Source organism: Passer domesticus, chromosome 1 (assembly GCF_036417665.1).
Source record: "Passer domesticus isolate bPasDom1 chromosome 1, bPasDom1.hap1, whole genome shotgun sequence".
Taxonomy (NCBI): domain Eukaryota; kingdom Metazoa; phylum Chordata; class Aves; order Passeriformes; family Passeridae; genus Passer; species Passer domesticus.
The window spans coordinates 150,284,729-150,300,376 of record NC_087474.1 but is presented as its reverse complement, the minus strand read 5'-3'; the positions used below and the strand labels follow the sequence as shown (position 1 = coordinate 150,300,376).

The 15,648-nt window shown below is 40.0% G+C and overlaps 1 protein-coding gene across 2 annotated transcripts in view; it reads left to right on the top strand.

The window, feature by feature from the left end:
• TMEM65 (transmembrane protein 65) overlaps positions 1-15,648 on the top strand; it is a 29,999-nt gene that overhangs the window by 4,129 nt on the left and 10,222 nt on the right. The gene's annotated exons all lie outside the window — the stretch shown is intronic.

Below are 15,648 nucleotides of genomic sequence, written 5' to 3'. Positions count from 1 at the left end.
GGTAAACGTGTCATCCACCCCCAGCCACACTAGATAGAGATGATACATGTGGAACTGAATACAAGTAATTGTAAATTTGTATTTTCATGGTTACAAGAACACTGAAGTAGCAAGTAGGCCGGTTGATTTCAAATGTAATAGTCGTGCTTTCTGTTTCTAGAAGTGGTGCCCTATAAACAAGGCTTAGTTTTGTTAGCTTCAGATAATCACATTTCTCTTGTTTCTTTCTTGCATGATAGAGATGAAAGTGTAAAATCTTCCAGAAAATATTGAGAATGATTTAATGCTTCTGACCTTCTGTAGCAATAGTCCATTGACAAAAGTGGCATTAGGAAGAAGATGGAACTTCTTTCTTAAGGAGCTTAGATTTAGGGTTTCTACCTTTAGTTTCCAGTGTATGATATGAGATGATTCATGAAAGATGCACTTGGAAGCAGAGCAGCAACACTGGTAACGAGGTGAGAAAATATGAAAGGGTTTGACCTTAAGTAGGAAATACTAACTTGGCATTTTTGCTGTGTCTTTATTGCTTCCTAGGGTACTATGGGTCTTTTATGTGTTGCTTTGCAATATTCTTGAGCCCAGATGTAACTACTTTTCATTAATATTACTAACACAGATTATCTAGGGTTTCTAAGAAATCTCAGGTCTTGACAGTGAGAGAATCCTTTATTTTCCCATCTTTTGTTGTGAAGATGGGAAAACAATTTCTGTTTTCCTATTTTTCTGTACATACACATAAAATACATATGTATGTGTGTATATAATATATAAACTAGATGCTTTTAATATATAATGTATGTACATTGTATATTGAACACAATTCCTTGAAAGTACCCAGTTGCATTTTATACTTTTAGTGGAAGACTTTTGTGAAATGATCACTAAATCAAAGGTCTTTTGAAGTGGAATTTCATCTTTCTCTGCCTGGTGGTGTTGTGTATTATCTGGAAAACACCATGCAAAAACACCACAGCAATGAGTCTTGACAACTGTTTTTGTCATTTAATTTGCAGGCTTTGGAGAATGCAGTTTCTAGTGAGATTCTCTTTGAAGGGACCATTCATAATATTCCGAGATACTTAAGTAATCTGACCAAAATGGTTCATTCTGATAGAAAACTATTCATAAGTTCAAGTTACTGTATCTTGTTTTTGTTAAAAAAACCAAACAAACAAAAAAACCAAACCAAAACTGTAGCATGCAGGTAAAGGGCTCCCCTTCCTTGCATTCAGTTGGGCTGACAGCTGGTGCAGAATCTCAAGGAATTCAGAAGATTTTAGCTATTGTTGGGTGAAGTCTCATTTGGTGTCAGAAGTAACCTCACTGGCTTATGTTGTGGTGTTAAATTTATGAGCTCCCCAGTTTACTAGAGTAGCTTAGGGAGCGCTTGAGCTTATGTGCCTCCACTTCCACAGCTTTAGAAAGAAAGTTAATGCAAAAGATGAAATGTCATCATAGACAAGTGGATTTCTCTGAGGTTTTTGGACACTCTAAACAAGTCTCCTGTGAAAAAGATTCTCTCTGTTGCATGAGTCAGATGCTTCTTGCTGATATGAACAAACTGCTTCATCTGCCATGGTGGTTTAGGACTGCTTGGATTTTAGTGCCTCTTTTTGTTAGAACTGAATCTGTGCTAACACAGCAAAGCATAATTCCATCCTTCTGGAAGTAGGATGGAATTGCCTTCTTTGAAGAGTGATTTCACAGTGCAAGTGTGAGGTTTGTGGTGAGCACTGCCCTCAGTCTCTGAGCTGGGAGAACAGGAGCTGTTCATGCTGTTGTGCCAGGTACCGTGGCACCTGGTGGGGACAGTCCTCTCTTCCTCTCTCCTTCACACACCCAGCACATGCAGGTCAATGCCACGCTGTGAGTGGAGCAGTGTCATCTACTTCTCTCTCCCTTGCTGTGACCTAGGGCAATGCATTTTTTTTGACTCTAGCATTTGATTGCTATTCTAGGAAAAGGTCTGCTGGCAAGTGTCTAATTCACAAGTTTGAAGTGCCCTGTCAAACTGGTAAAATGACAAAGCTTGCCAGTTTGCCTGTGTGAATTCCTTTATGCTCTCAGACCATTGCAGTCTACAGCAGGACTGTTACTAATCTCACCCCTGTGCCAAAAGTACTAGGTGGTGAAAGAAATACTGTTTCAGATGGAAGGATGAGCTACATTTTGCTTTTGAAACTTTTTTTTTTAATGTACCCCCCACCTCCTGCACCGAGTTTTGGAGCTCTTTCATGAAGGCAGAATGCAGAAGGAAAAGTGCTGCTGAGGCTCTACTGATCATTTTCATTAACACCTGAACCTCATGAATCACAGACTCCTAGAATATCCTGAGTTTAAAGGGACCCACAGGAGTCATCGAGTCCAGGTGCTGGCCTTGAACAGGACACCCCCAAGAATCACACCATGTGCCTGAGAGCATTGTCCAAACACTTCTTGAGCTCTGTGAGGATTGAGGCTGTGACCACTTCCCTAGGGAGCCTGTTCCAGTGCCCAGCCACCCTCTGGATGTGCAACCTTTTCCTAATATCCAACTTCAACCTTCCCTGACACAACTTCAGACCTTTCCCTTGAGTCTGCCACAGACAAGAGATCAATGTCTGCCCCTCTGCTTCTCTGGGCTAAGTTTGGGCTGTTCAGCCTGGGGAAGAGAGGGCTCTGGGGATACCTTGTAGCACATTCCAGAACATAAGTGGGGTTTACAAGCCTCCTGGAGAGGACTTTCACAAAGACCTCTAGTGATAGGACAAGAAGGGATAGCTTTGAAGTGGAGGAGGGTAGGTTTAAATTAGCTGTTAGGAAGATGTTCTTTACTGAGGGGGGTGGTGAGACACTGGCATAAGTTGTCCAGAGGAGCTGTGAGTGCCCCTTTCCTACAAGTGCAGGTTGGATGGGGCTTGAAGCAACCGGGTCTAGTGGAATGTGTCCCCTGGTTGGAACTAGATGATCATTAAGTCCCTTCAAACCCAGACTGTTAGGTAATTTAGGGGCTGAAGTTTAATGTCATAAACAAGAAAATTGGTGCATGGTCCCTCATGGTAAAACTGTTCTGAAACTGCTCTCTGAAAATGTCAGCTCTGTCTACCTCTTAACCACCTGCAGCGAGGTAATGTTTTCTGAAGTTCATGATTTTGCTGTTTTGGTCTGGTTTGCTTCCATATTCTGAAATTTTACTTGTTCATATAACTTAAAGCAGGTTCTAGTCTGCTTAAATGCAGAAACTGTCTTTTTTTTTTTTAAGAGAAAACCCTGCAAATAATCAAGTGGTATTGATGTAAAACCCACAGAAATCCAGTCTTAATATTTGTAAAGGATCTTTTCTTCCTGGCGGATGCTCCAGTATTGATTGGAAGATTTTAAATAATGACTGATTGCTGTTTTGCTTTTGAAAACTTGTTGTAGCTGTAAGGTATCCTAAACCACTGGTACCACTCGAGAAGCCACCAGAGGAGGTAGAGTCACCAGAGACGACCAGTGAATTTGGTACAGTAGAAAAAACCCAAATGGAAAAGTGTGTTTGCTGACATGTGCATTGCATAAGGCCAGCAGGCTGCTGGTTTGACAGATTTCCTGCATGCTTCTTTTGATGCATTTGGCATGTATTGCTTCAAGAAATAAAAGTACACAGTTTTTGTTCATGTTCATATAGAGCCTGCAGTCTCTAGAATTTCAGCAATCCCCATCTTCAGGTACTTATGCTTAACTTGACCAAGGTGTTTCAAGCACAGGTCTTTTGGTCTTTTGGAAACTGCTGCACTATACTAGTTTCCAGTTAATGCTTGACCAGAGATTTCAGATGATGAAACAACTTAATTTTTTTGAAACAGCTCAGTATCAGCTACCTTATGCTTTTTTTCTTGGAAAGTGATGTGCATTAAATTACGAGGTCCAAATATAATGCAGGAACGATACTATTAAAAAAAATTATTTAGTTAGCTGCCTTGCCCTTTCCTGCTAAAGGTAAAATAAGATTGCTTCAATTAAAATAAAAGATTGCTCCAATTAAAATTTTTGTCCTTTGCATGTGTTTAAGCATGTGATGAATACAAAATAGGTGTCATGCACAAATATCTTTTATATCACAATTCAGAAAAAAATGTCTGATTTTTAAGCCATTGTTTTTCAGCTGTGTCTTTTGTAAAATAATACATTTTAGAGCTAAAAGGAAAATCTGTCTCCCAATAACTCTCTTGTCCAGTACAAAAGCTGCTTTTGATTCAGGGCTTTTTACAGAAGATCACTTGAAATGCAACTTTTACTTAGAGTGCAACTTAAACCCTTGAGAGTGATAGATTCAAAACATTTAGATCTCCCTGCAACAGGCATGAATCAAATAGATCATGTTTATTCTCTGAACACAGAGGTTCCAGTGTGTAACCTCAATTAAAAGAAAAGGAAGTCTGCCAGTTTATCTAAGAAAGAAATTATTTAAAGCTGACTCATTCAACTGAAAACTCTTAGCTTTAGTTGGCCTCATTTATTATTTAATCAATGCAAATATTAAACTACAGAGGCATCTGTTATCTCCAGAAAAAAATCCTTTCTAAAAACAACAAGTAAATGGAAGAATAAATATATCATGCAAGCAGAGTACTTAAAGAAGCTGTCTTGGGTCCTTGTGATGTTGTGGAGATTTTTTTACGAAAATGGCTCATTTTGGGGAAAGTTGGACATGAATACGTGAGCTGCCTTGTGCCTCCCTTCTACTTTATCCTTAAATTAGCACAGTGATATTTCAAATATTCTGAAAGCATGCCTTTTTGTTTCTGTTTTGTTGCTGTGTGTGAGAGCTTCATTTAACAGTGAATGAACACGGAATTTTTGGGACGTGACTAACTCATGCCTGAAACACATGCTTCCTCTGAAACATGGGGAGTATTTTAAGGCAAAGCCCACAAAATACTTTTTTCAACCCATCAGAGTGCATGTTTCATTCAAAACAATGAAATATAAAACCATGGGTGTTTTTTCTAGTGTTCATTTACTAGCGTTCTTAGATATTTATATGCTAATTGTTAATAAAATACCCTCCCTAGCAGCCATAATACATAGTGATTCTTGCTGTACTTTTCTCCTGCGTCAGTTTCCAGTTTCATTTTCTATGTGATGGGCTCATAATATTAATTCATTTTTGGGTGTCTTTTGAGGTTTTATTAAATTTTATTTAGACCGAGATATTTTTGGCAAATATTAACAGGTCATTTTTAAAAATCATATTTTCTCTAGATAATAGAAAGGGGAAACAGAAACCTATTTAAGACTCTGTATTTTGAGATGGATCATATTCTGTATTAACTCTCCTATTGGCTTAAAGCAGCCATAAGAAGAAGGTGGGTTTGTTTTGTTATCTCCTACTGCTTATGTGTAGGGATAAAACCTTTCCCTAATGCTGCTAAAATAGTTCATGGCTTTTAGGCATTTCAGAATTAAAACATGCCTTACTGTTTGGCAGTGATCCTGGTGAAAGGCTCCTGCATGACCTGGGGGAAGGACACAGCTTTGAAAAATCTTTCTAATGTAAGGAAAAATGGAAAAGTTTGAGACAAAAAGGTTTCTACAGTGAGACCAACTTTGACTGAGAGGAGCCAGATACAGTGTCCAGAGTGGCCTGACCTTAGGTTCCCAAAGCTCACTTCTTGGACATAGTCTGGGACCTGTTGTCTGGGCTTCCCAAAACATTCTGGGAATGCTGGGGGAGGGTTAGGAGACATTCCCTGGTATGTGGTTCTTGTCCATGCCGTGGACGGAGGTCTGTGCCTTGGGTTGTGCTGTCCTATGTGAACTTGTACTGCCACAAAGCTCAGGTCCAAATGCTTACTGGGAGCCAACAATTGCTGCACTTTGACCTGCTACATTTTTCTTTTAGACATTATCAGTTTTTGGTTATTGTACTGTTACAGTAACTTTTAAAATTATTTGCACTTGATAGCGTTTGACTTTGTGCAGTGATCTATCCCGTAGTGCTGGCTGGTTTGCTGTAACTTATCTTACACTAAGGGTGTGAATCATCAGTCTCCATGAGGATATTATCTCATCTTTCATAACAATCAGAATTGGTAGCAACTGTGGGTTTTTGCTTTATTTAATTTTATGGAAGACTGGAGAAAAATGTGTATGGAACAAACCAATTTCTTTAGCCAGCTGCCTTTTCAAATACCATCAGTTTGTATTTTCAGATTACAGATAACCTCTGGATCCAGTTGTTTCTTTGCTTCAGTTCAGGCTGATTTTCACAAAGTGCAAGTAAAGCTTTGATGTTACAAATATAAAATTAACTGTTTTGCTCATGAGTAAGGTTTAACAGTTTCCAGCTAGATTTCCAGCCATCTTGTCTAATAAAGATTTTTGCCATAAAGAAGAGATGGGAAAACAGCTTGAAATCTACCACTCCTTCCACAATTTCATTACATATTGATATTATTTTATTGAGTAAAGTAAATCAAGTAAATAGGTAGCTGCAAAAGTGACAGTGCTATTATAAATAATCAGCCTGGTGACCTTTTCCTCTTGTAAATATTCAACAGACTTCTTCTGATTCAGTGTCCCTTTCCCTGAACAGAAGAAATGTACCAATGTGCAGCTGAGTACTAATAAATCACAAATGGCCCAGGCTGAAAAAGACTGTTCTTATTGGGAATTATATGTGACCTTTTATAAGTTTTTTACTTGTTTATTGGATCTGGTTTACCAAAAAAAAGTCTTTGGATTTGTAAAGTTTTTACTGTTGGATTCCATCTCAGGGTTGGGCGCTAGGAACCTATTGTATCTACCTCTTTTCCATGCTTACATCAGTTTTTGCAGTTGCACGTTACTGTGGCTGAGTTTTACTGTTATTTATGTCTGATCCTGTGTTAAAAGTTCAGTTAAAAAAAACTCACTTTAATTTTTCCCAGCCATAGAGGAAAAGCATTCTCCTGGGTTTCCCACAGCGGGTAAGAGCTGGCCTGGATGAGGTGATGTGTAGTAGATGTGACTTGGCCATATGGGTGTGGATTTACTGCTGGCTTCACCTGTGGTGTTGTAAAGAGTGTTCTGTTCTTTTCCCTGTCCCAAAAACCTCTGGGTATGAAAGTCTCAATTCTGCTTCCCATCCTAGCACTGCTGGTCTTCTCTGGGCCTGGCTGTGTACCTGACTGAGAGCAAGTGCCAGAATAAAGAAGTCTCATATATGTGATCAGGAGGGAATTTAGAAACAGGAGGAAAAGTATCCAATCACCCCTTGCAGTAGCAACATGATTTCAGATCACTTCAGGGTGCAGTTTTGTATTTGATCTAAGGTTCTGCCTTTCTGTTTTCTCATGGGAAGGGCCAGGAGGGTTCTTGTGCCTCAGGCAGGAGTCTGTTCTGAGATCTTTGTGTCTCTAACAGCACATGGTGACTTGCACTAGTAAGCAATACTGGTTTCATCTCCCACGTTATCTTTGCAATTTTGGCAACTACTTGCAATTATATTTTTTACCTCAGCATTTGTCTTGTGCCTAGAAAGGGAGCTGCCTCTCCTCTTCTTTCCTCTGGCTCTCTATTCAGGATTATTGATCACGGTCTGAGTGGCTGCCCCCCACATCACACGGTACTTTGCTTCAGCACTGCAAAAAGCAACCTCAGCCTGAATCCATCCCCTTCTTTGCTGCTGGAAAAGGGGCTGTGTAAACATTACACAGATTTTGGAGAAGCAGAGGGAGAAGAAAATGAGGGAGGGAAGGATGCTGGAGGCACACTGTGATCAGTCTCCATTGCACACCATGGAAAACTACAGGGGTGCATATTTCATTAAGATCTCCAGCAAATAGTGGCATTGCAGTATGTCACTGATGTGGGCAGTGCCACAGCATACTTTTCATTGCCATGGGGAGAAGTGTTAAATACATTAGATTCCATATTTCCTCTCCTATGGAAAACAAAACAGGCTTCTGTATGCAGAAAACTCTGAGCCGAGGATTTGTGTTTGTACTTCACTAATTCTCAAGCTGATTAGCAGAACTGGAGGTGAGGGTGTAATTTCAGGACTCACAGGATTCTGCTCCCTGCTTACAGTGAAGCTGTGACAAAAGAGCAGGTTAAAAAAACCCCTGTCAGTGTAAAAGGGGAAGTGCATAAAGATGAAAAGACAATCTGTCCTAAGTAGCAGAACTGTGTGTTTCATAAACTGACACTGGGTAATTTTTGGGAAAATTAAGAAGCATTGGTTTAAATAGATGCACCAGATGAGCAGCTCTTCATAGAGCAGAGGTCCTGAGGCAGCTTTAGGGGGAGTGTGTGCACAGCTGGCACTTGCAGGGGTGTGACGGGAACTGAAGCTTGCCTGGCTCTGCAGCTGGAAGCTGCAGGGATGCACTGGCAATTGAATCCTCCCGAGAGAGGTTTCCTGCTTGCCAGAGGCTGGAGAAACACTGACCAGGAGAAGGTTGTTCCTTTTTTTTGTTTTGCAGAATAAAGGCAATGGGTTGAAAGAATAAAAAGGTAGTTTAGTCAGAACTGTTCACTTTTAGGAAGAGTAGAGCACAGTAGCATTTCTCTTCTCCTTTTTCTATATGACTTTATCTACAAAACCAGCAATCTTAATATTTCAGGCAATTTTTGTGAACAGAGTGAGTTTTTTATTAGAACTTAAAATTCATGTGCAGAATAAATTATTACATAATGCAGCTGCATTATAATACATAATAACAACCTAGTAGATATTTCATACTCTTATAGCATAAAAGCTAAAATAAAATATTTTAAGGTGAAGTTCATATGGAGTAATTTTATCTATTTTTATATTATAATCATTCCTTCAGCTGTTTGCCAGAGGAAGCCATCATTGCAGTTTGAATTTGACTATGCAGGGAGTCAGATGGGGGTGTCAGACTAGTTTCACAAATGAGGCTCTGCTGAGTTACTTGGGGAAGGGAATGGGGTATCAAAGTGATGAATCTACTGCACTACCTCCACTGCAGGTGAAGAGTTAAGAATAGCTTCATTGCTACTGCATTCTATATTCATTAGGCATTTATATAGAGAGTATATAAACGTATATATTACTTGAGTGTAATTTGTGGCTGGAACTTAAATTGTCAGTGGTTTCTTATGGTGTTCCTTTTGCTGACAGGAATTAATAGATTCTTATGGACTTGAAGGCAGCTCATACTTCTGTCTTTAATGTCCCAATGCAATGAAAAATTAGGAGGAATGTCATTACACTGAGTATGAGTCTATAACAAAATTGACAATCATTCAGTTTCTCTGTCCTCTCTGTCTCTCTTATTTTGGGTTGCTTTATTAAGTCTGAGACAGATGAAAAGCAATAAACTCTACATGCATTTAAAGTTATTTCAGACAGAAGCTTATTTCTGCAGTTGTACTTGCTTCCAAGGTCGTCCTCAGGCAGGGAATGGAACTTTCTGCTTACAAGAGGGCTGGTACTTAGTGGTATGTGATTTAATAGCAGTTTGTCTTCAGCTTTCTGTAAAGATTGTAGCTGAGTTTCCTCAAAGGAAAAGAATAACCCCACCAAACATATTTTAGGAGCCAGCTCCCTCCTCCCCCTGCCTGGTGCTGCTGCAGCTGCCTGCAGGTGGTGGTGGCTGTGGGAAGGGGTGTTGCTGCTGAGTGCAGGTACTGCTGGTGCCAGGGGCTGTGGGAGCACAGCTGTGGCTGAGGCACAAGCCCCTTGTGTCATTACACTCTCAGTTTTGTGCCAGGGCAGCAGAGGAGGCAGTGCCTGGTTCCCCTGCGCTCTGCACAGGCTGTTTGTGAGTTGTCTCCTCTAAGGGGTTCTGCTGCTGGCTGCAGGTACCAGACCTGGCCTTGAAAGCCAAAGCAGCTCCCTGTTCTTAAAACCATTCTCCCACTGGCTTTCTTTGCTTAGGAAAGCAGTATAGTCTTGTGCAGGATGGGAAAGGGCGTAAGAGAGAGGAAGGGCAGGAACAAACCAGCTTGTCTCTTGCCAGCTTTTCAGATTTCTTGTTAAAGCAGGGCCTGGGGGGAACACAAATGGATAAAGGATATTGTACATATAACTCCCTAGACATTTCATGAGCTCTCATGTTTAGACATCAGTGTTGCCTAACACAACTCTATTTAAAGGTGATGAAAGTTCTGTAGTAGATAAGATCTCTGATTGTACACAGAGTGCTGATAATTTTTGTTAGCAAATCTTCTGTGGTGTCCCACAGAATTGCTTTGCTTGTCCTTTTACAGGAATGTATTGCACTCTGATAATGCCCAGATACCATGGTCTTGTTCTCAGTTCAGCACTGTTGCTGTGCTGCTGCTCTGCTCCACTGCAGAGCCGTGAAATGATGGCTAGATCCCTCCCTTAAACCGCAGGGGCCCAAGAAAAAAACTTTGCTGACAGAGAAATGCCAAAACCTCACCTTACTGAAACAGTTAAATGAATATATTTGGATGCCATTAATTATACTCTGTTAGTCAGAAGGACTCATCCAGTCTTTTTCCATATCTAGTGGAGAGGTGGTTAATAATCCAAGGCAAAGATTCATTCATCCAGAATGCTGTGCCACTGGGAGACATCTGTCCTCTGACTCCCAAGAGCTCCTTGCAGTCCTCAAGCACTGAAATGGAGAGGATGAGGAGGGAAGGCAGAGCCAGCCTCCTCTTGGTAGGATGAATTTTTGGTTTTTTGAGGCAGAGAATTTTAGCTCTGAAGATGGTTCTTTCCAGTCAGGGAATTGCTGTAGCAAGTTTTGTTTCTTGGCAGCTCTCAAGAACCTTCTTTTTTTTTTCATTAAATAATAATATAACCATTTACTTCTGTTTTTCTGACATTTTCTATTTCTCTCTGAAGGAGACAGCTCGAACTCTCTATTTCTGTCCTTATGCTGCATCTCTATTACAAGCTGCAAGTCCTTTCTGTGTTGTCATCATTTTAGCTGATTAACCCCCTTGAATCCTGAGGCAAGCATCTTAAGTTTTTTGTTTTTTTTTCCAGCTGTGGTTTGAGACCTTTTTTAAGCAAACCACTGCAAATACTATTTTGGCATGAACCTGCTTGAGTGGAAATGCTGCCTTCGCATTTATAAGGCATTGATGGAGATGGGGATTAGGTGAAGGATAAAACCCTCTTAATGATGAGGACAGTGATTTGAGCCTCTGGATACCTGTTTGCATTTCATCCTTTCTCCTGCATTTCCAGTTGGGGTTTCCACCTCAGGTCTCTCTATATTGTCAAGCATCTTTAAAAGGATATGAACGCTGTGCCACATTTTTGGAAGAGATAATAGGATAAGTGTATTGTATACTCACTACAGGGGATCACAGGAGAGAACTAAGCCTGAAGTCACTACTGGGGTTTGTTCTGAAGGGAATTGATTGGCCAGGGAACACACTGCATTCCTGCAAAGCTTGTTAAGCTCTTTGTTCAGTAGATGTAGCAAAGGTCTCAAATAAAGGTGGTAATCTCTTGCTACTTCAAAGTTTTTCAGGGAGGGTGATGCAACATGATAAGTGTGTAATTCTCTACAATGTTACAGGGAGTATTAAAAAAACACTGTCCTATTTGTGTTTTTGCAGAATATCCGTTTGGACATAGTTATCTTCTCCAGAGTAGTAGGGAAATTTTCTATCACCTCCTCTATTTGTACCAGAGCTTCGCCCAGCTTTCCCTCTGCTGGGCATGTGACTGAAGGGCTGACAGCCAGGTTTATATTTAGCACTGCACAAGTCAGCCTCCTTTCATGCCTTAATTGCTGTAGTAACAGGAAACCACTTGTGAGTTATAACAAATGATGGAGAATTTTTCTTTACTGTCAACTCAGGAATTGTTGTTTCCTCACCTGGAATACTGGGAACCCAACTGAAGATCAATGGGACAAGATTTTTTAATTTTGCTCTGTTGCAGTTTTGGTGAAAACATTGAGGAGGAGCAGAGGAAGAAAAAAGGATGATGAGGAGGTGCCTTATGATCTTATTCCATGAATGAACTCGTACATCAGAGTCAGAAATTGCTTTTGAGGATCCACCTCTGAACAAAGCAATAACACATCTCATTTTTAGGCTCCAATCCAGAATTTTGGTTGTGTAGATCCTCTAATGAACTCATGTGCAAAGGAGTGCCTCTTTTTAGTTGACACAATAATTGTTCTGATTTCTTGTTCTCTGTAAGTAATGTTTTTGCTGTTTCAGTGATGTGTATCTGAATGATTAGCTGAAATGATCTGGATGGGCTTTGTGGAGGAAACATTGATGAATTCAAGACAAAACCTTCTGTAACTTCCAAATTAGATGTTTTTGGAGCCTAAAATAATGTTATAATAGATCTAGATTATTAATATTTGTTATATTCCTCTTCTTGATACTCATTGTTTAATAATTAATTTAAACAATTCAGTCACTATTTAAAAATCTATAAAACACTGCTCATATTTTTGTCTCAGATATGGCAATACTGAGCAGAAGCAAGTATTTTCCTAGGGTAGCTCTGGCAGTAGTACCTACATTCAGTGTTAGTGTTTCCAGCCCCTGGGTGACAGTAACAACTTCAGCTATAAAGTTTTATAGTGGTGTTTGCTGCAATTCATGTAAAACATAATACATGCCTTTAAGCTTGAAAGTTCTCTTGTATGCCAGTTCTTAAAAAATTGATAATTCAGAAACTGGTGATGACAAATTGCTGGTTTTTTTTTTTTTTTTTTTTTTTTTTTTTTTTTTTTTTTTTTTTTTTTTTTTTTCTTTTTAATAAATGCACTCCCATTACCCGTTAATCAGTTGTGGTTAGCTTGTCAGCTAAGAATAATAATTCTAAAACTAAATTGCAAGTACTTGACTACAATTTGCAGAGTGACTTTACCTTGCTGGGTTTGGACCAAGTTCTGGATGATGGTATTGTTTATGCTGATGGTTTTATATTTCACTCCTTCACCCCCGTGCTCCCTCCTGGTTCTAACTATTTTTTAAAATCGAGAAAAATATGGTAGTATAAATTAAAAAAAATCAAGAACACATTTAAGAAGCAGGAAGTGTTTTTCTGCTTCCCAGACTTTGCTAATTCAGGGCTCATGACATGTATTGCACTTGAACCTTGGTTTATAACCTCATTTATGGTAATGAATGTCAGAAAATAGCAATTCCTCATTCCACCATTTCATTTTATTCCTTCTGCAGTAAGATGAATTCTGTGTCTGAGTGCTGTGACGCAGGATGAGCTGGTGAATGGCCATCATGAAATGCAATTCTGGAGTACTTTAGAGTTGTTTTCTTTTTCCTCCAGACATTTAAACTCTGAATTGTTTGATTCTGACTGAATTGAGCTCTTTAAAGGGGATTTTGCAATTTGGATTTTTGTTTTCCCTCTGGGAAAATAAACAAAGGACACGTTTCCTTTGCTGTACTCTCTGAATATTTTTATCCTTATTTTTTGCTGAGTCTTGAAAATTCAAAGAGTCAGAACAACTTCCTATGAATAAATACCCTATACTGAAATACTTTTTGCTATCTAGAGTTTTTAAAAAAAAAATTAAAGAATTTTTTGACTCTCAGTGCTTTCATGTCTTGCAGAGTTTTAAAGTATGTTGTGCTTTAAAAAGGTGATATTCAAAGTGATTCTGTAAAAAGGTTTTTTGCTTTCATGCCACAGTGGTTGGGGGTTTTTTTCTGCTTTAATTTTTTTCCTTCCCCATGTCCCAGCTTTAGACCAATCTTTGGGCTGTGCAAGTAGAGCTGAGCTGGAGCAGCCCTTCCTGCAGCAGGCAGTGCTCTGTACCTGGCAGAGGCAGAGCATCAGTTCTCAGGGAAGTTGCTTTTTGTTTTAAAGGGCACAGCTTTTCCCATGAGCCTGGTCCTGCAGGTACCTGTGCCAAGGTCCCGAGTCCCCTGCTCTGACTTGGCCCTGCTGTGTCCTGGGGGATGAGATGCTCTCTCAGGCTCTGGCTCAGGCAGAGAGGGAGCTGCCCTGTCCAGGCCATGTGCAGAGCTCACCAGCACCAGTTACTGAACTTCATCTGGCACACTTCTCCTATCCCTGTCTCATTAATATGTTTAATCACAGATTTTTTTGAGATTAATTTTTATCTTGATGATGAGGGAAGCTGTAAGCCAGGCATGCTTCCACATGAGTTTACAAGACTCCCTTTTATAAAATAAAGTTCTTGATATGCAGTAGGAAGATGCCATTACTGGCATGAGCTCCCTGGGCTGATCAGGAGCAGTCTGGTCTCCAGAGCATGGTGCCACCATGCTGTCCCCAGTGACCTCTCTTGCAACTTCTGCCCTGATAGTGTTGAAGGACTGCTTGATAAAATGCATACTTAGCAGGAATCCCATGCTACTGAAACAGATTATGTAAATGATTAAATTTTGTTTATATTTGATCCTCTGGTATTTCCCTCTATCTTGCACTAGCTTGTCTTTCCTCTAACCTCAAAGTAGTGTCCCCAGCCTCCCTTATTTTAGAAACATCCCAAGGTAGTCCTTGATGTATGTTCAGAAGGAAGAACTGATGTTCTTTTTAGTTATTGTGACTTGGAAGTCCCGTTATGCCTAGATGTAAGACATGTTTATTTCTTTGTCCTTCTACCAAACACCCTTAATTCTTCCTTTTGGTAGTAAGTTTCTGAAATCAGATGTTCACTGGGTTTTTTTAGATTTTTTTAATAGCTGTCTAGCTAGTCTGAGTAGAATGTAATTTTGTAGACTGACAGGTGCTATCAAACGCAGTTGTAGTTAAATCCAGAGAACTGATGTTCTAGAACTTTGTAGTGTTTTGTGACAAGCTGAATAGTCTTTTGTATTTTGTATTGATACCCAAAATAGATTGAAATTATCTAATCTAACTGCCTGTCATAATCAGGGAAAACTGAAAAGATGTCTTCCTCAGCAGTAGAGTGTTTCCTGGAAATTTGTTTATGTTGTTACAGTTTCTTATCACAAAAATATGGAGACATAGATCTAGAAACTAGATGGGCACTGCAGCAGGGGTGGTTTCAGTGGCAGTGCCACAGGAAGCCCAGGAACCACAGTGGTTGGTGTGAGGGTTTCCATCAGAGCAGAAAGCCATGCAAGGCAGCATTCTGTGACCTCCTGTGCTTGTTTTCAGTTTGGGGTTTTTATTCTCTCCCTGGCATTCAGCAGGATGGAGCAAATGAGTTTAGGGAGGCCTCATCAGGAATGTGACAGTGTTGACTTAGGTTGCCTGGCCACCTTCAGGGCATCTGGAGCTTTTGGAACCACTGGCCTCAGATAATAATCTCTTTGTTTCAAGGTGGCTCCTATTTTCCCCAGTGTTGTGGAAATTGTCTCTGAGGAAAGCTGCCCAGAGGGCAGTACTGGTGCACATAGACAGTTCTTTCTATGTCTGTGCTTCTGTAAAAGATTTGCTTAACCTGTGAGAATAGGAGACCATATGAAAGTGGGTCCTGTCCCCAGTCCCATTCACCCTGAACACAAGCTGAAAATTTTGGTCTGATGTTTTCTTGCCATCGATACTCGAGACTTCAGAAGATTGACTTTCACAGGGGGCCCCTCTGTTTATCATGTTCCTCTTCCAGCCTGAGCTTTGAATCTGTGGATTCCTTGACATTTTCTAGGGGAGAGTGAAATAATCTTTATTTCCGTAGTGTTTGGGCTATACTTGTCCCATTTGGATGGTGAGTACATCTGGTATTTGTAGAGCTTAGGTAGTGTTTATATTGGTTAGAGGAAGGAAGC